The 21,782-nt window shown below is 47.8% G+C and overlaps 3 non-coding genes across 3 annotated transcripts in view; all 3 read right to left on the reverse strand.

The window, feature by feature from the left end:
- LOC149251122 (25S ribosomal RNA) overlaps positions 1 to 1,785 on the reverse strand; it is a 3,393-nt gene extending 1,608 nt beyond the window's left edge. The window contains exon 1 of the ribosomal RNA XR_016267742.1: positions 1 to 1,785. This exon is cut by the window's left edge and continues 1,608 nt beyond it. This is a non-coding gene — a ribosomal RNA (25S ribosomal RNA).
- Positions 1,786 to 2,032: 247 nt separating this feature from the next.
- On the reverse strand, positions 2,033 to 2,186 carry LOC149251123 (5.8S ribosomal RNA). The gene has a single exon (XR_016268021.1). It is a non-coding gene; the product is annotated as a 5.8S ribosomal RNA (ribosomal RNA).
- A 2,676-nt stretch (positions 2,187 to 4,862) lies between these two features.
- On the reverse strand, positions 4,863 to 6,675 carry LOC149251124 (18S ribosomal RNA). The gene has a single exon (XR_016267674.1). It is a non-coding gene; the product is annotated as an 18S ribosomal RNA (ribosomal RNA).
- Between the last annotated feature and the right edge of the window lie 15,107 nt (positions 6,676 to 21,782).

The raw sequence follows: 21,782 nt of genomic DNA on the forward strand, positions 1-21,782 counted from the left end.
CACCGAGGGTGCACCGGACACCGCAAGACGTGCGGTGCTCTTCCAGCTGCTGGACCCTATCTCCGGGTGAACCGATTCCAGGGTGGGCAAGCTGTTAAAAAGAAAAGATAACTCTTCCCAGGGCCCCCGACGACATCTCCAGATTTCCTAACGTTGCCGCCCGCCGCCATGTCCCGGTTCGGAAATTTTAACCCGATTCCCTTTCGATGCTCGTGCAGAGTGCACCCTTGATACAAGGCTTCCCCATCTCTTAGGATCGACTAACCCATGTCCAAGTGCTGTTCACATGGAACCTTTCCCCACTTCAGTCTTCAAAGTTCTCATTTGAATATTTGCTACTACCACCAAGATCTGCACCGGGGGCCGATCCACCCAAGCTCACGCCCGAGGTTTCTCAACGACCCCCGCATCCTCCTACTCATCGGAGCCAGGCAATTGCTCCGACGGTCGAGTATAGGTTGCGCGCTTCAGCGCCATCCATTTTCGGGGCTAGTTGATTCGGTAGGTGAGTTGTTACACACTCCTTAGCGGATTTCGAATTCCATGACCACCGTCCTGCTATCTTAATCAACCAACACCCTTTGTGGGATCTAGGTTAGCGTGCAATTTGGCACCATAACTCGACTTTCGGTTCACCCCACATCACAAGTTCTACTTACGAAAGATGGCCCACTTGGAGCTCTCGATTCCACAGTACGTCTCAATGGAGTAGCCGCACCATCTTACCTATTTAAAATTTGAGAATAGGTCGAGCGCATTACGCCCCCGATGCCTCTAATCATTTGCTTTACCCGATAAAACTCGCACGTGAGCTCCAGCTATCCTGAGGGAAACTTCAGAGGAAACCAGCTACTAGATGGTTCTATTAGTCTTTCGCCCCTATACCCAAGTCAGACGAACGATTTGCACATCAGTATTGCTACGCGCCTCCACCAGAGTTTCCTCTGGCTTCGCCCTGCTCAGGTATAGTTCACCATCTTTCGGGTCCCAACAGGTGTGCTCGCACTCGAACCCTTCGCATAAGCTCAAGGTCGGTCGACGATGCACCCACCCAGAGAGGGGATCTCGCCCGTCAGCTTCCTCGCGCCTTGCAGGTTTTCAAACCCGCCGACTCGCACACATGTTAGACTCCTTGATCCGTGTTTCAAGAAGGGTCAAATGGAAAGCCCGCCAACCAACACCACGAGCACGCAGGTGCACATGGCCCACCACAAGGGCGCACACTTCATTCCTCGACCACCGCGGTGGCAAACTGACAGGCAGTAATCCACCCACGCTTGTGACAATGCAGCAGCTCGTGTTGGTTTCCACCTCAAGTCAAGCGGTGGACCAGCCTGAGCTGTTCCGCATTCGACCGAGACGCATCGACAGCCTCCATCCACTTCCCTTCCGGCAATTTCAAGCACTCTTTAACTCTCTTTTCAAAGTCCTTTTCATCTTTCCCTCGCGGTACTTGTTCGCTATTGGTCTCTCGCCCGTATTTAGCCTTGGACAGAATTTACCACCCAATTAGGGCTGCATTCCCAAACAACCCGACTCGCTGACAACGCCTCGTGATGTGGCAGGGTCCCGGGCCGAGAGGGCTGTCACCCTCTCAGGCGCCCCCTTCCAAGGGACTTGGCCTAGGTCCGCCACTGAGGATGCTTCTACAGACTACAATTCAAGCAGCGCTGCTGGGCTCTTCCCGGTTCGCTCGCCGCTACTAGGGGAATCCTTGTAAGTTTCTTTTCCTCCACTTAATTATATGCTTAAAATCAGCGGGTGTTCTCACCTGAGCTGGGGTCGCAAAGTTGGAGCTAAATCCGCCCTACCCCATGGGAGGAAAATTGAGAGCAAAACAAGTTCGAGCGATGCCACACAAAGCCCGCATCGGCTAACGCCGACTGCCCATCCAAGGGGACAAGATCACCGCTTGCCGACGCACGCCATGAGACATCGCTTGAGGTATTTCAGCCGACCGCACCACACGGGGCACGGACGACCAGCTCCGCTGCTCCCTAACATATTGCAGGGAGCGCGTTTGAATGGGATGTGACGCCCAAACATACGTGCCCTCGATCGAGGCCTCGGGCGCAAATTGCGTTCAAAAACTCGATGATTCACGGGATTCTGCAATTCACACTAAGTATCGCATTTCGCTACGTTCTTCATCGTAACAAGAGCTGAGATATCCGTTGCCGAGAGTCGTTTCCACGTGTATTACCGAAAAATCGGCCACAAAACTGAATAGGGGCACCCCCCACAACAAATGTAAGGCCAAGGGGCAAAAGGAGGAAAAACACATGAGAGAAAGAGAAACAAAGGTGTCTAACCCCCTCACAGGGGAGGCTCAAACATAGGACAATCTCCCCCAGCCCCATGCCCTCGCAAAAAGGGGGAAAATGCACGGAACAACGATCAAGAAGGACAAGGTTGGCCACCCTGGGAGCTCACACTGATTTAAGCCCTTCCCCGACACCAGCCCACAACAATTCCCCCTTTTCTTCGTAGAGTTAGGGACCGAAAGAAATAAAAGGGTAGAAAACAAAGCACAAACAAGGCACAAGCCTCCCAAAGCCCCGTGCCTTTAGGAACTGAAGGGGGGAACTGAAGGGGATGGCGATCAAGAAGGACTAGGGTGGCCACCCCGGGAGCTCGCACTGCGTTTCGTCCTTTTGGAGCACCAATCCACAACAATCCCACCTTTTCTCTGTAACGCTAGGGGCCACGAGGAAGAAGGGAAGAAAAAAACAAGAGAGAAAGGGATATATCAACAGTGGCTACCAACTCAGAAGGGGAGGCTTGAAACAGAGAACAAGCTTCCCCAACCCCATGCCTTTGAAAAAAGGGGGGAACTGCAGGGGACAGTGATCGAGAAGGACTATGGTGGCCACCCTGGGAACTCGCACTGCTTTTCGTCCTTCCCGAACACCAATCCACAACAATCCCACCTTTTCTCCGTAAAGCTAGGGGCCGAAAGGAAGAAGGGAAGAAAACAACGTGAAAGAAAGAGAGATATCAAACGCGTCCATCGGCTCACAAGGGGAGGCTCAAACAGAGAACAAGCTTCCTGACCCCCGTGCCTTCGCAAAAAGGGGGGGAACTGCAGGGGACGGAGATCGAGAAGGAATAGGGTGGCCACCCTCGGAACTCACACTACTTTTCGTCCTTCCTGAACACTAATCCACAACAATCCCACTTTTCTCCATAAATCCAAGGGGCCAAAAGCAAGAAGGGATGAAAACAACAGGAAAGTAAGAGATATCAAACATGGCTATCGGCTCACAAGGGGAGGCTCAAACAGAGAACAAGTTTCCCAAATCCCACACCTTCGGAAAAAGGGGGGAACTGCAGGGGACGATGATCGAGATGGACTAGGGTGGCCACCCTCGGAACTCGCACTGCTTTTCGTCCTTCCCGAACACCAATCCACAACAATCCCACCTCTCCTCCGTAAAGCTAGGGGCAAAAGGAATAAGGGAAGAAAACAACACCAAAGAAACAAAGATCCCAAGAAAAGAGAGAAGCTCAACAGCACGCCGAGTAGATGTCTGCTAACCAAAAAGAAATCAAACAAGGCACCCAATCAAAAAAGCGTCCCACCTCTTCACACCCTCCCACATGTATTCAGCACAACACCCTTTCTAGCTTTACAACATAGCAAACAACCAAGCAAATAAATCAAAACCTAAAACTGACCAATAGAAATGAAAAGGGCCACGATGAGACCAGTGTCTAGAGCACGTCACTGAGAGGCACACAACCCCCCAACCCAGTGGCACAAGGCTTCAAACGAGAAATAGACCACTGCCAATAGCACAAACCCACCCCGCTCTTGCACCCCTCCGTGTACAAAACACCCGACAACCTTTCCAGCGAGAGAGTCAACAGGGGTCAAATAATCAAACTCCAAAGAGGAGTTGTCACGGGCTGACGCTCAATGCTGGAGAAAGCCGCGGGCCACAAATACATCGATGGTGCAAGGCCACTAGAGAGAGGGACGTTCGCAAAGCGCACACCACGAAACAAAGAAATGACGCAAGTCCCAAAAAAAATCCACAATCCAAAGGGAGGAACAAAGACACAACCTGCTACTTCTTTTTCCCTCAGAAAGGGAGTGGGTCACGAGAGGACGAGGAATTCCCTCGACGACAAAGGCACGAGATAAGATTGCCACCCTCATGCCTGTTGGCGGGGAAAATTGCGATCTCGATGGAGCTCAGACCGAGGGATGGTTTTTTCATTACCTCGACACCCAACCCTTCCGCGAGGGCATGTTGAAGGAACGGTCGGGAGGGACTAGGGTGGCCAGCCCAACGGGCTGAACCACTCTTCATCCATCCCATACTTGACCACACCCCGATAATCTCGCCTCATGGAAGGTTTGAGCTACCAGGCGTGCGTGCAACCACTCCCTCGACCCAACCACCAGCGGAAAAGCTCACCCAAGAAACACATCAACCATAGCCGCCTTTTCGAGAGAACCAACTATGGAAGCCCGCACCCTTGGCCCATGCCTTCCAATTAACAAAAGTCTGAGCATCGCCACTACAAATGAGTCTGAATTTATCCATCGTATTTACCGAGCACCTCAACTCTAAAGCAACCATGCCTAGCCGAAGAGATCGTCGGAAGGGCTCCCAAGAAACAAGCTTCCAGACCCCTTGTAGAAACACATTAGCAGGAAGAAAAACAAAGGATGGGTGGGACAAGCACAAGCATGGCTTGCAAGCACATGAAAAAACAAGCGTAGTTACCTTGAAACAAGCAACCAACAATGTTCTCGCCAAACACCAAACCCGCTCCCCTAGAGATGCACCAAAAAGTCCCACATTGCAATTGAAACCCAACCAACCCGAACCAAAAAAGAAAACCCCTACTATCAATGATCCTACCACAGGTTCACCTACGGTAACCTTGTTACGACTTCTCCTTCCTCTAAATGATAAGGTTCAATGAACTTCTCACGATGTCGATGGTGGCGAACCACCATCGTCGACGCAATCCGAACACTTCACCGGATCATTCAATCGGTAGGAGCGACGGGCGGTGTGTACAAAGGGCAGGGACATAGTCAACACAAGTTGATGACATGCGCTTACTAGGAATTCCTCGTTGAAGACCAATAATTGCAATTGTCTATCCCCATCATGATGCAATTTGAGAAGATTTCCCGATCCTCTCGAACTAGGAAAAAAAACTTGTTGGCTGCATCAGTGTAGTGCGCGTGCGGCCCAAAACATCTAAGGGCATCACAGACCTGTTATTGCCTCAAACTTCCATGGCCTAAAGGGCCATAGTCCCTCTAAGAAGCTGGCCGCGAAGGGGAACCTCCGCGTAGCTAGTTAGCAGGCTGAGATCTCGTTTGTTATCGGAATTAACCAGACAAATCACTCCACCAACTAAGAATGGCCATGCACCACCACAAATAGAATCAAGAAAGAGCTCTCAATCTGTCAATCCTTACTATGTCTGGACCTGGTAAGTTTCCCCATGTTGAGTCAAATTAAGCTGCAAGCTCCACTCTTGGTGGTGCCCTTTCGTCAATTCCTTTAAGTTTCAACCTTACGACCATACTCCCCCCGGAACCCAAACACTCTGATTTCTCAGAAGGTGCTGGCAGAGTCCTTAGAGCAACATCCACTGATCCCTGGTCGGCATCGTTTATGGTTGAGACTAGGACGGTATCTGATCGTCTTCGAGCCCCCAACTTTCGTTCTTGATTAATGAAAACATCCTTGGAAAATGCTTTCGCAGTGGTCCGTCTTTCATAAATCCAAGAATTTCACCTCTGACAATGAAATACGAATGCCCCCGACAGTCCCTATTAATCATTACTCTGGTCCCGAAGGCCAACACAATAGGACCAGACTCCTATCACGTTATTCCATGCTAATGTATTCAGAGCATAAGATTGCTTTGAGCACTCTAATTTTTTCAAAGAAACAACGCCGAAACTGCGACCTAGCCAATTAAGGCCAGGAGCACGCCGCCGACAAAAGGGATGGAAGGGCAGGTGCACACCGAGTAGGCATACCGACCCTTACGGCCGAAGATCCAACTACGAGCTTTTTAACTGCAACAACTTAAATATACGCTATTGGAGCTGGAATTAATGTAGCTGCTGGCACCAGACTTGCCCTCCAATGGATCCTCGTTAAGGGATTTATATTGTACTCATTCCAATTACCAGACTCGATGAGCCTAGTATTTTTATTTATTGTCACTACCTCCCCATGTCAGGATTGGGTAATTTGCTTGCCTGCTACCTTCCTTGGATGTGGTAGCCGTTTCTCAGGCTCCCTCTCCGGAATCTAACCCTAATTCTCCGTCACCCGTCACCACCATGGTAGGCCTCTATCCTACCATCAAAAGTTGATAGGGTAGAAATTTGAATGAAGCATCGCCAGCACAAGGGTTGTGCGATCCGTCGATTTATCATGATTCACCGGAGCAGTGGGCAAGCCCGTGCCAGCCTTTTATCTAAAAAATGCATCCCTTCCAAAGAGTCGGGACTTGGTGCACGTATTAGCTCTAGAATTACTACGGTTATCCGAGTAGTATGGTACCATCAAAAAAACTATAGCTGATTTAATGAGCCATCCGTAGTTTCACAGTCTGAATTAGTTCATACTTAGACATGAATGGCTTAATCTTTGAGACATGCATATGACTACCTGCAGGATCAACCAAGTAGCACCCTCCCGCTTCAAAGGGCATTCGGGCACTCTCTTACCGAGAGCCAGCCTGAACACCCATCAAGTCAAAGAGACGTCAAAATATCATGTAAAACTTTTATGCCTTGCACCTCTTGCATCCCAAGAAGGAAGCACATGCAACATGCCAAGGACATGGCGAACAAATGGAAAGACCTGCCGAGCCACAACGCACCAAGGCCACTCCGGAGTTTGCAGCCATGGCCCAACCAACAAGAAAATAAGCAATCACTTACCGACTCTCTTAGAAATGCCTCCAAAGGCCTCCACGCCCCACACCGAGGGCACCTAGGAGTCCACCCGGATAGCAGCAACGATGGACCTCGATCACCCGATTGCCTGCGGCAGCCTCGATGCAAAGGAAACAAATGGAGAACGACCAACCACGCAACCTCTATATTACAAATGAGCCACAACCCTCCCCGCCCCCACACCGAGGCCACCTAGGAATCCACCCGGATAGCAGCAACGATGGACCTTGATCTCCCGACCGCCTGCGGCAGCCTCGATGCGAAGGAAAAGGAAGGAAATAAAAAGAGGACGACTAACCGCACAAATCCTATCATAGAGAGGCCATACAAACCTCCCCGCCCCACACCGATGCCACCTAGGAGTCCACCCGGACAGTAGCAACAGTGGACCTCGATCGGATGATCGCCTGCGGCAGCCTCGACACAAAGGCAAGGGAAGGAAATCATACAAGACAAACCGAGCCCGCAACCTCCCTTAGAAATGCCCCCCAACCCACCCCTCCCCTCCCCGCATAGGGGCCACCTAGGAGTCCACCCGGATAGCAGCAATGATGGACCTCGATCGCATGATCGCCTGCGGCAGCCTCAATCCAAAGAGGAAACAGAAGGAAATAAAACAAGACCAACCAAGCCCACAACCTCTCTCAGAAATGCCCCCCGACCCTCCACGCCACGCACCGAGGCCACCTAGGAGTCCACCCGCGACAGCAGCAATGGTGGACCTCGATCACTTGACCACCTGCGGCAACCACGATGCGAAGGCAAAGGAAGGAAGTAAATGCAAATCAAGAGGGTCACTACACAATACAAGAACACATATCTGAACATGAGGAGGAGGGATCGGGCAGCTCCGCACCCCACGCACCCTACGTACAGGCAACCTAGGAGATTTCCCAAAGCTTTACCGACCAGACGATGAATAATTTTCCCCTACGACCACCTCCACGAAAAGGAGGGAGGTCGAAGCATTCCACCTCGAAATCCTTCTTCCAAATAGCCCCCACCATCGATGACTATAGTAGCAAGCCTCCTCCCCATTGGACCACGAGCGTATACACAATTGAAACAACAAGTGCCCCCCAACCCTCCCCGCAAAGAGGCCACGTAGGAGTCCACCTGGACAGTAGCAACGATGGACCTCGATTGCATGATTGCCTGCGGCAGCCTCAATGCAAAGGAAATGGAAGGAAACAAAACAACAAGACCAACTGAGCCCACAAACTCTCTTAGAAATTCCCCCCGACCCTCCATGCCACGCACCGAGGCCACCTAGGAGTCCACCCGTGCCAGCAGAAATGGTGGACCTCAATCACTTGACCGCAACCACGATGCGAAGGCAAAGAAAGGAAGTAAATGCAAATCAAGAGGGTCGCTACACAATACAAGAACACATATCCGAACAGGAGGAGGGATCGGGCAGCTCCGCACCCCACGCACCCTACGTACAAGCAACCTAGGAGATTTCCCATAGATTTACCAACTGGACGATGAATAATTTTCCCCTACGGCCACCTCCACGCAAAGGAGGGAGGTCGAAGCGTTCCACCTCGAAATCCTTCTTCCAAATAGCCCCCACCATCGATGTAGCAAGCCTCCTCCCCGTTGGACCACGAGCTCATACACAATTGAAACAACAAGTGCCCCCGAACCCTCCCTGCAGAGAGGCCACCTAGGAGTCCACCCGGACAACAGCAATGATGGAACTCGATCGCATGATCGTCTACGGTAGCCTCAATGCAAAGGAAACATAAGGAAACAAAATAAAAAGACCAACCGATCCCATAATCTCTCTTAGAAATGTGCCCCCCCACCCTCCACGCCACGCACCGAGGCCACCTACGAGTCCACCTACGATAGCAGAAATGGTGGACCTTGATCACCTGACCGCCTGCGGAAACCACGATGCGAAGGAAAAGGAAGGAAGTAAATGCAAATCAAGAAGCTCGCTACACAATACAAGAACATATCCAAATAGGAGGAGGGATCGGGCAGCCCCGCACCCCCCGTACCCTATGTACAAGCAACCTAGGAGATTTCCCATAGCTTTACCGACTGGACAATGAATACTTTTCCCCTACGGCCACCTCCATGCAAAGGAGGGAGCTCGAAGAATTCCACCTCGAAATCCTTCTTCCAAATAGCCCCCACCATCGACATAGCAAGCCTCCTCCCCATTGGACCAGGGGTGCATACACAATTCAAACAACAAATGTCCATAAACGTTGTGACTTAACATTTCCAACCGCAAAATCCTGCCACGCACGCAAGATGCAAGGGAAAAGCTGATCCCTCGATCAAACATATGGGCCAACACATCTATCAAAACCTCAAAGCCAATGCAACCAAGAACAATGTGCACTTTGAAAGGAATGCCAACCCTTGACTTTATAGCAAGGAGAACAGCGCCTCACATCGCCTGATAGAAAAAGCAAGCAAGAGGGAGGGTAGGTGGTTTACAACCAAAACCCTTCCACTTCCCTCTTAAATGTATGCATCTCAACTGACAATGCCCACACGGAAAGAGTACAAGCACAAGACACCGGCACCATAAACAACCGAACAATGAAGAGGCTTTCCATCACAAGGAGCCACACCACAACAACCCATACAACTCCCAAAACTTGGAGCAGAAGGGAAATTGTTCACATATGCCTCCCGGGACAAGCATGGCCAACATTACCGCTCATGCGCTACCGAGTGGGTATGGAGAGAAGATGAAAATCAGACACCCTACAAACGACCCAAGGCCATTCTTGAGGCAAACCCAAAAAACCAACTCAATTACCAACCCACCTTTCACATGAAAAGAAAAACCCTCCACTCCAAATAGGGAGGAGGTGAACAATATAACGATGAGACAATTTCAATGGAGTCACAAATGGCTACCTAGCCCAATCAAAATTCTCTATTCACAACAACCGAGGGGCACGATAGCGACATAGGTAACAACAGAGTTTTGGGGCTTCCATCGGGGACCGAAACAACAAAGGATCAAAGGAGCGCTGAGGAAACTATCAACATTCTTATCGTTTGGATGGGAAAGAGGGACAGGGATGAGCATTGCCCACATTATCGCTCATGTGCTAATGAGCAGGGATGGAGAGAAGACGAAAATCGGCCACCCTACAAATGACCCAAGGCCATCGTTCGAGCAAACCCGACAAATCAACTCGATTACGAACCCACCTTTCACACGGAAAGAAAACCTATCACCTGTATCTTCTGGAGGGGCACGAGGGGGACCAGGACGAGTCAAGGAGCCACACCAAAACAACCCATACATCACCAAGAACTTAGAGAGCAGAAGGGGAATTGTTCATGTATGCCTCCCGGGATGAGCATGGCCAACATTATCGTTCATGTGCTACCGAGTGGGGATGGAGAGATTATGAAAATCGGACACCCTATAAATGACCCAAGGCCATCCTTCAGGCAAACATGAAAACACAACTCGATTACCAACCCACCTTTCACACGGAAAGAAAACATGTCGCTGGTATCATCTAGAGGGGCACAAGGGGACCAAGACAAACTAGGGAGCCAAACCACAACAACCCCTACAACTCCAAGAACTTAGAGAGAAATTGTCCACATATGCCTCTTGGGACGAGCATGGGCAACATTACCGCTCATGCGCTACCGAGTGGGGATGGAGAGAAGATGAAAATTGGCCACCCTACAAACGACCCAAGGCCATCATTTATGCAAACGTGAAAACACAACTCGATTACCAACCCACCTTTCACACGAAAACAAAACCTGTCGTTGGTATCATCTGGATGGGCACGAGGGGGACCAGGATGAGCCAGGGAGCCACACCACAACACAACAACCCATACAGCTCCAAGGAATTGGAGAGCGGAAGGGGAATTGTTCACATATGCCTCCTAGGTGTTATAGACATTTTTGTGCCTTACAGCATGAAGCATGAAATGTCAATAATCTGAGGGATCCAAAGTCCCTAAACATGTTGTTCCTACCCCTAGAGGAACAAGGTCAGCAAACCACAACACTAAAGATCAGTTCTCCACCTGAAAACACTCAAAAACAAGCTAATTCTGGATCATGTCAACTGCTCCACTGAGCATCTGCGCTGAATTTCAACTGCTCCACTCTGTACCTGCGCTGAATGTCAAATCTAATGAAGGCTACCTGCGCTGGGCGAGATTGGCCAAGTGGCACAGTCATTCTGCAAGGTGTCAAATGCCCAGGAAGCTTCCAAAATGACACTTGGATCAGGGAATTCACCTTGTGATGAGTAAGAGGATCTGAATCTCCAAGTGGAAGCAAGAAACTCCAAGTGGACTTAAGAACTGAAGTATAACTGAAGTGGGAGAGGACACTAGTCAGCTTCATGCCAGCCTCAAGCTGACTCATCCTTTCTCCAAAACTCCTATATATAGAGCTCTCTCAAGAGGTCTAGGGGGCTGAAATCTTGTGAATGTAAGGAAGTGCTGTTGGTTTGTGCATAGAACTATTGGGTGATTGCTTTGAAGGAGGTGAAGAGGAGATTTCTTTCTGCTGGGAGGTGTTGCTAGATTGGGCCTCTTATGGTTGTAACACTCTCAGAACTTTACTTCTTCCATTAATAAATCATTTGAGGTTCTTCTATATGCATGTGTCTTTGTGGCGTATTGATACTTGTATATTTGATTTATTAATCCTTGAATCAGTTATGGATGTATGCTTCTTGTAGTTTCCCTTTCTTGTGCTTTTGCAGGATCTTTGTGTAGCTGGGCTAGTGAAAGAGCAAGGAGCTGGGAGCAAGCAGCAAAGAGGGAAGATTAGATCAATCATTAGCGGAAGATAACGGTTAGTGGATCTCTTCCTCCTCTTTCTTACATCTCATAAAGAAGTAACCTTGAATAGCTTTGCTTTGATTGTTGCTGAGATACTATCACCCTTAGAGTGGGATAGGGTCATTCCGTATTGGATACTTTTCCCAACAACAAATTGGCGACTCCGCTGGGGATCGTATCTTGTTGGTTGTTTGTGTTTTGCTATTCATTTCATAAACAAAGGGAGTACCGAATCGAACTGCATTTGGATCTTTCAAATGCAAAGTAGAGGGCAGCTACTCTAGCTCAGTTTCTGGGCAAGTTTATGATTTGAAGAGCTGATCCACAAGGACTCTAATAAGCTCTTAGTGATAGTTTTTCATCCTCCTTGTCATCCCTTAGTGTGTCCTTGACTGATAGCTTCTGATTTGGCCAAAAACTGTGAATTTTTTAGCAATCTGTGACCCAGAAACCAAGAGAAACGAAAGTTTCGTTCTTCAGTGCAGCTGCTGTGAAGGCTGTCTGCATTTCAACGCAGTTCCCGAAGGGGCTACCTGCACTGAAGGTCAAACAGACAGTGTCCCACCTGCGCTGGACCAGTCTTGCCTTGTGCTACTGGGGTTTCCTGCTGTTTCTTGCCCTGTTTTCACTGTTGTTTTTGTTGGCTGTTACCAGTCAATGTGCCTATCTGAAACCAACTTTCCTTGTCATTATTCCACCTCGGTTGTATAAAGAAACTGTGTTTGTTCTTTGTGTATTTCTTGTATCATTTACAGTTTCCCATAACGAAAGTGAACTAGTCTTGCTGTGGCCTCTTAGATCTGGACCTGTGATAAAGTGTCGTATTGATCTTAAGAGTTAGTTTATTTGCTGTTCATAGCTGATTGAGCTTTTGCTTTCATCATATGGTTTGAATTTATATATTTCCAGTGTCGAAACAAGTAAATCTTAAGGTGTCTTTCGATTTTGGACAAGCTTCTTTGTTTTCACTTGAAATTGAATTCAAAGTTATACAACAGCTTTCTTTTTGTGTCGCACAAACATTAAGAAAGAGAAAAGAAATACTTGCATTGTGCATGTGCATTATGACAGCTTGCATGTTGATTTAGGAAAAAGTGCATTAGTGTGTGCTCTATGATCTATGTGAAAATATGTTAACTTTCTTTTCCCTCAGTAGTTAAGATTTTCAAAGTTGAAAGATTGAAAAGCTTGCTTATCATCTTAGACTGCATTTAGGAGTGTTATCATACATCTCGTGGTGATCCATAAAGGCAAACTGCTAAGCAAGATCAACCTTAAAATAAATTGAATTTACATAACAACGCATTGAAACATAACGCAAACACATAGAGGTCTAAGCTAGAGACGTGTTCCGGCGTCGTTAAACGTGATATCTTAGCGTTGAGTGGTTGGGTGATTCCTCCACGGTGAAGCGATAAGTATCAATACGGACTTGTGCTCCCACGTACCGTCGCGTATATATTGGGAGACCCCTATAGGAACAAAGCCTTTATCCAATAGGAAACCGTGTCGACCGCCCTACTGATCGCAATGCAGTGAACACAACATTCACGAAGATCGACCACCCGTACCGTAAAACGTATTCTGTGGTTTTGCGAAAAGTTTGGCACACCCTCTGCCTCGAACTCCAGAGCAGTTTCTTTTGGCCTTTTTCAAACTCTATAACTGAAAAAGTCCATCCGAGAATTTGTCACTTCGGGCTCGTTAAAACATCGAAGGAGACTAGAGTCATCTTTAGCTTTTTCTCGACTCTTAAAAAGTGAAAAAGAAAGTTGTGTCTAAAGCGTCGTTATAAAATTTATTTTAAACGGAACATAATCACCTCCTATTCCTGCGTTGATCTTAAGTTGAGAACATGGAACGCCCCAACCAAGGAATTCCACATGATGGAAATCCTAGTCCTTTCTCCTCTTGGGGAGAAGTTGGTGCGCCCCACATGGCCACATTTTTGCTTCCAGGACTGACAATTGGCCTGCCTATTTGGCTATTCTCAACCAATGTAGTTCAGACCACCATGGTTCCTGAACGGTCTAGTCAATAGTTAGATGAGTCTAGAGCTGCCCACCAGCCTTCCACTTCCTATAACTCTTCCTCTAATCCTTCATCTTCGCAAGGTAGAGCCGGCAAAAGCCAACCTCCCATGGAGAAGAAGGAGAAGAAGAAGAAGGAGAAGAAGAAGAAGGAGCCTAGGGCGCCTGGGGGCAAGCAAAAGGCATCTGACAAAAATCCACACACAACACAGACTGGGCCTAATTCGCCATGTGTCATATGTAGAGGAGACCACTTCCATCGAGATTGTCCCTGTATTCCCCGGATACTAAGGGACTGGTCACCTCGTTTGCACAATTCGGGAGCATCAACCTCTGATAGCCACGTTGAATGCTTACCATCAACCAGCGAAAGTGAAGGTTCAAGACAAAGAGGGGGAGCAAGATCCCCCTGCAAACTATGTAAAGGCGATCACGCCATCCACCATTGTCCCTTCTTAGACGAAGCGAAGAGAGTTTTGGAAGATCGTCCGGTTTCACCGTTGAGACTTCCTCCTAGATACAAAAAACTCGTGCCAAGTCCTTCGTTGGTTGAAAATACAGCTGGCCCGCTCAAGTGGTCAGCTGAAGCGTCAGTCATTGAAAATGAACCTACTGAATCCAGACCAGATGAAAGTCTAAAGGTCGATACGGCAGTTGACCCGGTTCTTCCTTCAGAGGTTTCATCCTCAAATGACACCGTCACTGAAGATTCATCTTCAAATGACACCCTCACTAAAGAGAATAAGGATGACACCATCCAGATTCTTTTCATCAACACAGACTCTGATGAGCATCAGGGCAATGCGCCCATTCCTTTATCGCAGGAAGGAACATCGTCAGGGTCATATCCGGCCGTGTATTCGTCCCACCACCAAACAACCTGGTTGTGTCCTTTGATTGGAACCAACTAGGCAGACCCCAGTTACCAGCCAGTATACCATTCAGAATCATAGTCCAAATCTACAGAATGGTAATGGCTGGAACTATCATTGATGAAGGGGCATCTGTGAGTATCCTTTCCTCTATTTCTTGGAAAGCACTGGGTTCCCCAGAGCTTTTGCCTGAGATAAGAAATCTCTCGGGTTTTGATAAAGGAACCAGTCGACCATTAGGGATCCTCCCCAATGTGCCTATTACATTGAAAGGGAAGACTGTTCAAATGAAAACGATGGTTGTTCAAGGACCCTTGGATTATAACCTACTCCTTGGACGAGACTATATATATTGCATGGGAGCTGTAGTCTCCTCACTCTTTAGAGTAATGTGTTTTCCACACGAAGGAAGAGTGGTCAAGCTCGTAGACCAACTTTCATTTCCGAGATCACGCATCGCAAATAGTCAAATACCAACCCTGAATGGTCTATTCAATCAAGAAATGTCTCCACCCCCAGTCCTCCTTCCCGATGAGTACGAGTGATTCAGAAAGATGGGACTGGAACCCAGGGGGCATGCATCCTGGTCTGCTTTGGGCAGAGGAAACCTTGGGTATAAGGTAGAATTTCCGCGAAAGAATATGACTAGTCCGTACCCCGTCCGTGGAAGGAAGAGGGGTTGTTCTAGAACAGGATTCTTTTGTCAAAGTTACGTGTTTGACAAAAGAGTCATTCACCCTTGTCTATTTCGGTAGACATTGCCGAAGAAAGAGATTGATTTGCGGCAGCAAATAGAACCGTCTTTGGGTAACTAGAAAGAGGCAAGCCTCACCCATTAAAACAAATGTTTTAGCGGATAAGTAGGGGCAGCCTTGAAATTGTACTTTATACCTGGGGGCATGCAACCTTTTGGAATGCAAGCAAGGGACGACTATTTATTTTTTAAATTTTTAGGTCCTCCCTTTAAACCTGTAGGTCTAACCCTTTAAACTCGTAGGATTAGCCGTTTCCAAACTTGCATAAAGAAAGGATATGAGGAGCATAGCTTCGTGAGATAAAGCTCCATAAAAAATAGCTATCTCACAAGAGACATTTCTTATCTTATGACTGGTAGATCGAGCAGTTTTACCGCGGAATTTATGCTCGTTAAAAAATAGAAAAGCGAGATCCGAGCAGTTTTAGTACATAGTTCATGCTCGTTAAAAAATAAACATAAGATTGAGCAGTGTTTTTGCGTATTCAAGCTCTTTAAAAAATGAACCCAGTGCTAGTAAATAACCATTGTGATCGTAAATTTATTAGCCATAAAAAGCCTTGGTCGTGTTTGCACCTGCCACCTCCATTCCATTTGGCCAATCGTTCACCTCCATATGATTGTTTACCTATTTTGAGGAACAGCTGTGAAGAGTGATTTCACCTAGCCATCCTTGTGACACTGCCGTGATTAGAAAATTCCAACCTGTACCTGGAATCTGCTGCTATCCCTGTTTATCACTTGTTCCTCAAAAGACGAGTCTTCTTTGAGCTCTTTTCTCCTGACTCGTAAAATATGAAAAGTTTGCCGAGTTTTTGCCTTCCAGCTCGTTAAAAGGACCGGAAGAGCTATCCCTCCTCTAGATTTTAATCTTTTTTGGACCTGAGGGATTATTGCACAAAAAGGTCAAGCACTTGTTTATTCGGCTCGTTAAAGTTATCGAAAACTCATCCCTTCTGTATTGTTTTATACTTTTTCGGACTTAAGGGATTAGATGACGAAAAAGGAATTTTGGAGTTAACTTTCTGTACCTTTTCAGACTCTCTAAAAATGAAAAGGACCGAGTTTTCCTTGTCGTTAGACTCGTTAAAATGATTAAATAGTGACAAACTTGTCTTTAGACGAGAACGAGTTTCCCTATCACTAAGCTCGTTAAAACATAGCGATGGGCTTGCCCGAAGGGCAGGTTATAGAACAAGCATATGTTATCCTCCTCAAGCTTGACAAAAATAAAGAGGTACTAGTCAGAAATGACAGGGGAAAAATTGGGAGAACCTCAAAGCTTTAATGGTAGAAAGTCGCTCTTGAACATGACACTTTGTCCTCCATATCACATCGGGTTGGGTTGTTTCATTCACTGGTCTCATCACCATGGTCCTCGCCAAACCATCCACATTTGGGGTAATTCTACCGATCCATCACATCAGTGTCGTTATATGTTCAAGAGATGTTGTTCAGAAAGAGTCAACCGTGTCCCATCCACTGCCATACATTATCCTTCATCCACCCATGATCGCCACCCTGAATCATATCTCACAGATTGTTTTCACCTCCACTAAAATCATTAGCTCCGTTCCGTGTCATTGGTGTGGGATTCATTAAGGCCCTCCTTTGAAGGATCGCTTCTTGTCGACTTCAGCTCATTATCCAAGAAGTTGATCTAGGAACAACCCCCCCAGTACTTTGAAGCTTGCATGCCTCAATGGCAAGTTTCTCACTTCCAGCGACAGGTATACATCAATGACCTTCGACCAGAAGATTTTGCGTGGTGTTCGACGCCAAATCCTTTATTCACACCACGTGAATTGTACTGCAGTACCTTGAGGGTCATTGTCATTATTGGTGATTCCTCTCGCGCTTGTTAACGGTTTACATTATTGACCGGTAATCAAGCGATGTCTTTCCATGTTCGACTTCAGCGCAATTCTCACATGGATCGACTTGTAATTAGAGTGAAGATCGAACAAGTTTGAAGAACCCAGATCTAGTTTCATCCATCTGGGCTGCGATATATATATTCAGGATATAAAAACATTTGATATGTACATCGTTGCAGCAGATGATCATCCTACTCAAAGGATGATAATTTCAGCAGAGAATTATCAGTCTACCATCAGACGATCGTCTGTTCTATGTACCAAAATGAATTTATAAATCTGAGCATGGGAATGGCCGCCTCAGCTAGATCATGAAAGCAGAATACACAATAATGTATTGTATTGTATTTATTACAGGTCACCTCTCAGCGATTGAATGAACATCAGATCCTCCTGATAAAGCATTTCACCCGATAAACGACCTCATACTTTAGGGGGAAACTGTTATAGACATTTTTGTGCCTTACAGCATGAAGCATGAAATGTCAATAATCTGAGGGATCCAAAGTCCCTAAACATGTTGTTCCTACCCCTAGAGGAACAAGGTCAGCAAACCACAGCACTAAAGATCAGTTCTCCACCTGAAAACACTCAAAAACAAGCTAATTCTGGATCATGTCAACTGCTCCACTGAGCATCTGCGCTGAATGTCAACTGCTCCACTCTGTACCTGCGCTGAATGTCAAATCTAATGAAGGCTACCTGCGCTGGGCGAGATTGGACAAGTGGCACAGTCATTCTGCAAGGTGTCAAATGCCCAGGAAGCTTCCAAAATGACACTTGGATCAGGGAATTCGCCTTGTGATGAGTAAGAGGATCGGAATCTCCAAGTGGAAGCAAGAAACTCTAAGTGGACTCAAGAACTGAAGTATAACTGAAGTGGGAGAGGACACTAGTCAGCTTCATGCCAGCCTCAAGCTGACTCATCCTTTCTCCAAAACTCCTATATATAGAGCTCTCTCAAGAGGTCTAGGGGTCTGGAATCTTGTGAATGTAAGGAAGTGTTGTTGGTTTGTGCATAGAACTATTGGGTGATTGCTTTGAAGGAGGTGAAGAGGAGATTTCTTTCTGCTGGGAGGTGTTGCTGGATTGGGCCTCTTATGGTTGTAACACTCTCAGAACTTTACTTCTTCCATTAATAAAGCATTTGAGGTTCTTCTATATGCATGTGTCTTTGTGGCGTATTGATACTTGTATATTTGATTTATTCTAATCCTTGAATCAGTTATGGATGTATGCTTCTTGTAGTTTCCCTTTCTTGTGCTTTTGCAGGATCTTTGTGTAGCTGGGCCAGTGAAAGAGCAAGGAGCTAGGAGCAAGCAGCAAAGAGGGAAGATTGGATCAATCATTAGCGGAAGATAACAGTTAGTGGATCTCTTCCTCCTCTTTCTTACATCTCATAAAGAAGTAATCTTGAATAGCTTTGCTTTGATTGTTGCTGAGGTACTATCACCCTTAGAGTGGGATAGGGTCATTCCGTATTGGATACTTTTCCCAACAACACCAGGACGAGCATGGCCAACATTACCACTCATGTGCTATCAAGTGGGGATGGAGAGAAGATGAAAATTGGCCACCCTACAAACGACCCAAGGCCATCGTTCAGGAAAACGCGAAAACACAACTTGATTACCAACCCAGATTTCACACGGAAAGAAAACCTGTCGCTGGTATCATCTGGAGGGGCACTCAGGGACCAGGACGAGCCAGGGAGCCACACCACAACAGCCCATACAGCTCCAACCACTTGGAGAGCGGAAGGGGAATTATTCACATATGCCTCCGAGGCCGAGCCTGGCCAACATTACCGCTCATGCGCTACCGAGTGGGGATGGAGAGAAGATGAAAATCGGACACCCTACAAACGACCCAAGGCCATCGTTCAGGCAAACCCAAAAGCACAACTCGATTACCAACCCACCTTTCACACGGAAAGAAAACATGTCGCTGATATCATCTAGAGGGGCACGCGGGGACCGGGACGAGCCAAGGAGCCACACCACAACAGCCCATACGGCTCCGAGAAATTGGAGAGCGGAAGGGGAATTGTTCACATATCCCTCCCAAGACGAGCATGGCCAACATTATCGCTCATGCGCTACTGAGTGGGGATGGAGAGAAGATGAAAATCGGCCGCCCTACAAACGACCCAATGCCATCATTCAGGAAAACCCGAAAACACAACTCGATTACCAGCCCACCTTTCACACGAAAAGAAAACCTATTGCTGGTATCATCTGGAGGGGCACTCGGGGACCAGGATGAGCCAGGGAGCCACACCACAATAGCCTATACAGCTCCAACAACTTGGAGAGGGGAAGGGGAATTGTTAACGTATGCCTCCCAGGACGAGCATGGCCAACATTACCGCTCTTGCACTACCGAGTGGGGATGGAGAGAAGATGCAAATCCACGGACCTACAAATGACCCAAGGTCATCGTTCAGGCAAACCTGAAAACACAACTCCATTACCAACCCACCTTTCACATGGAAAGAAAACCTGTCGCTGGTATCATCTGGAGGGGCACACGGGGACCAGGACGAGCCAAGGAGTCACACCACAATAGCCCATAGGGCTCCGAGAACTTGGAGAGTGAAAGGGGAATTATTCACATATGACTCCCAAGACGAGCATGGCCAACATTACCACTCACGGGCTACCGAGTGGGGATGGAGAGAAGATGAAAATCGACAACCCTACAAACGACCCAAGGCCATCGTTCAATCAAACGTGAAAACACAACTCAATTACCAACCCACCTTTCACACGGAAAGAAAACCTGTCGCCGGTATCATCTGGAGGGGCGCTCGGGGACCAGGACGAGCCAACGAGCCACACCACAAAAGCCCATATAGCTCCAAGGGCTTGGAGAGTGGAAGGGGAATTGTTCACATATGCCTCTGAGGCCGAGCCTGGCCAACATTACCGCTCATGCGCTACCAAGTGGGGATGGAGAGAAGATGAAAATCGGGCACCCTACAAACAACCCAAGACCATCGTTCAGGCAAACCCAAAAACACAACTCGATTACCCACCCACCTTTCACACAGAAAGAAAACCTATCGCTGGTATCATCTGGAGGGGCACGTGGGGACTAGGATGAGCCAAGGAGCCACACCATAATAGCCCATACAACTCCGAGAACTTGGAGAGTGGAAGGGGAATTGTTCACATATGCCTCCCAAGATGAGCATGGCCAACATTACCGCTCATGCGCTACCGAGTGGGGATGGAGAGAAGATGAAAATCGGCCGCCCTACAAATGACCCAAGGCCATCATTTAGGCAAACCCAAAAACACAACTCGATTACCAACCCACCTTTCACACGGAAAGAAAACCTGTCACTGGTATCATCCGGAGGGGCACTCTGGGACCAGGACGAGCCAGGGAGCCACATCACAACAGCCCATACAGCTCCAACAACTTGGAGAGCGGAAGGGGAATTGTTCACGTATGCCTCCTAGGACAAGCATGGCAACATTACCACTCTTGCACTACCGAGTGGGGATGGAGAGAAGATGGAAATCGATGGCCCTACAAATGACCCAAGGCCATTGTTCAGGCAAACCCGAAAACACAACTCGATTACCAACCCACCTTTCATACAGAAAGAAAACATGTCATTGGTGTCATCTGGAGGGGCACGCGGGGACCAGGATGAGCTAGGGAGCCACACCACAACAGCCCATACAGCTCCAAGAACTTGGAGAGAAGAAGGGGAATTGTTCACATATGCCTCCCAAGACGAGCGTGGCCAAAATTACTGCTCACGCACTACCCAGTGGGGATGGAGAGAAGACGAAAATCAGCAACACTACAAATGACCCAAGGCCATCCTTCGGGCACACACGAAAACACAACTCGATTACCAACCCACCTTTCGCACAGAAAGAAAACCTGTCACTGGTATCATCTGGAGGGGCGCAAGGGGGACCGGGACGAGCAAGGCAGCCACACCACAACAGCCCATACCGCTTCAAGAACTTGGAAAGAAGAAGGGGAATTGTTCACATATGCCTCCCAAGATGAGCATGGCCAACATTACCGCTCATGCGCTACCGAGTGGGGATGGAGAGAAGATGAAAATTGGCCACCCTACAAATGACCCAAGGCCATCGTTTAGGAAAACGCGAAAACACAACTCAATTACCAACCCACCTTTCACACGGAAACAAAACCTGTCACTGGTATCATCTAGAGGGGCGCGAGGGGGACCAGGATGAGCAAGGGAGCCACACCACAACAGCCCATACAGCTCCAAGAACTTGGAAAGCAGAAGGGGACTTGTTCACATATGCCTCCCAAGACGAGCATGGCCAACATTACCGCTCATGTGCTACTGAGTGGGGATGGAGAGAAGATGAAAATCGAAAACCCTACAAATGACCCAAGGCCATCGTTCAGGCAAACATGAAAACACAACTCAATTACCAACCCACCTTTCACACGGAAACAAAATATGTCGCTCATATCATCTGGAATTTGCATGGGTCCGCACACG

Source organism: Pinus tabuliformis, chromosome 7 (assembly GCF_031772625.1).
Source record: "Pinus tabuliformis cultivar Carrire ecotype Pingquan chromosome 7, CPIR1, whole genome shotgun sequence".
In the NCBI taxonomy this organism is placed as follows: Eukaryota; Viridiplantae; Streptophyta; class Pinopsida; order Pinales; family Pinaceae; genus Pinus; species Pinus tabuliformis.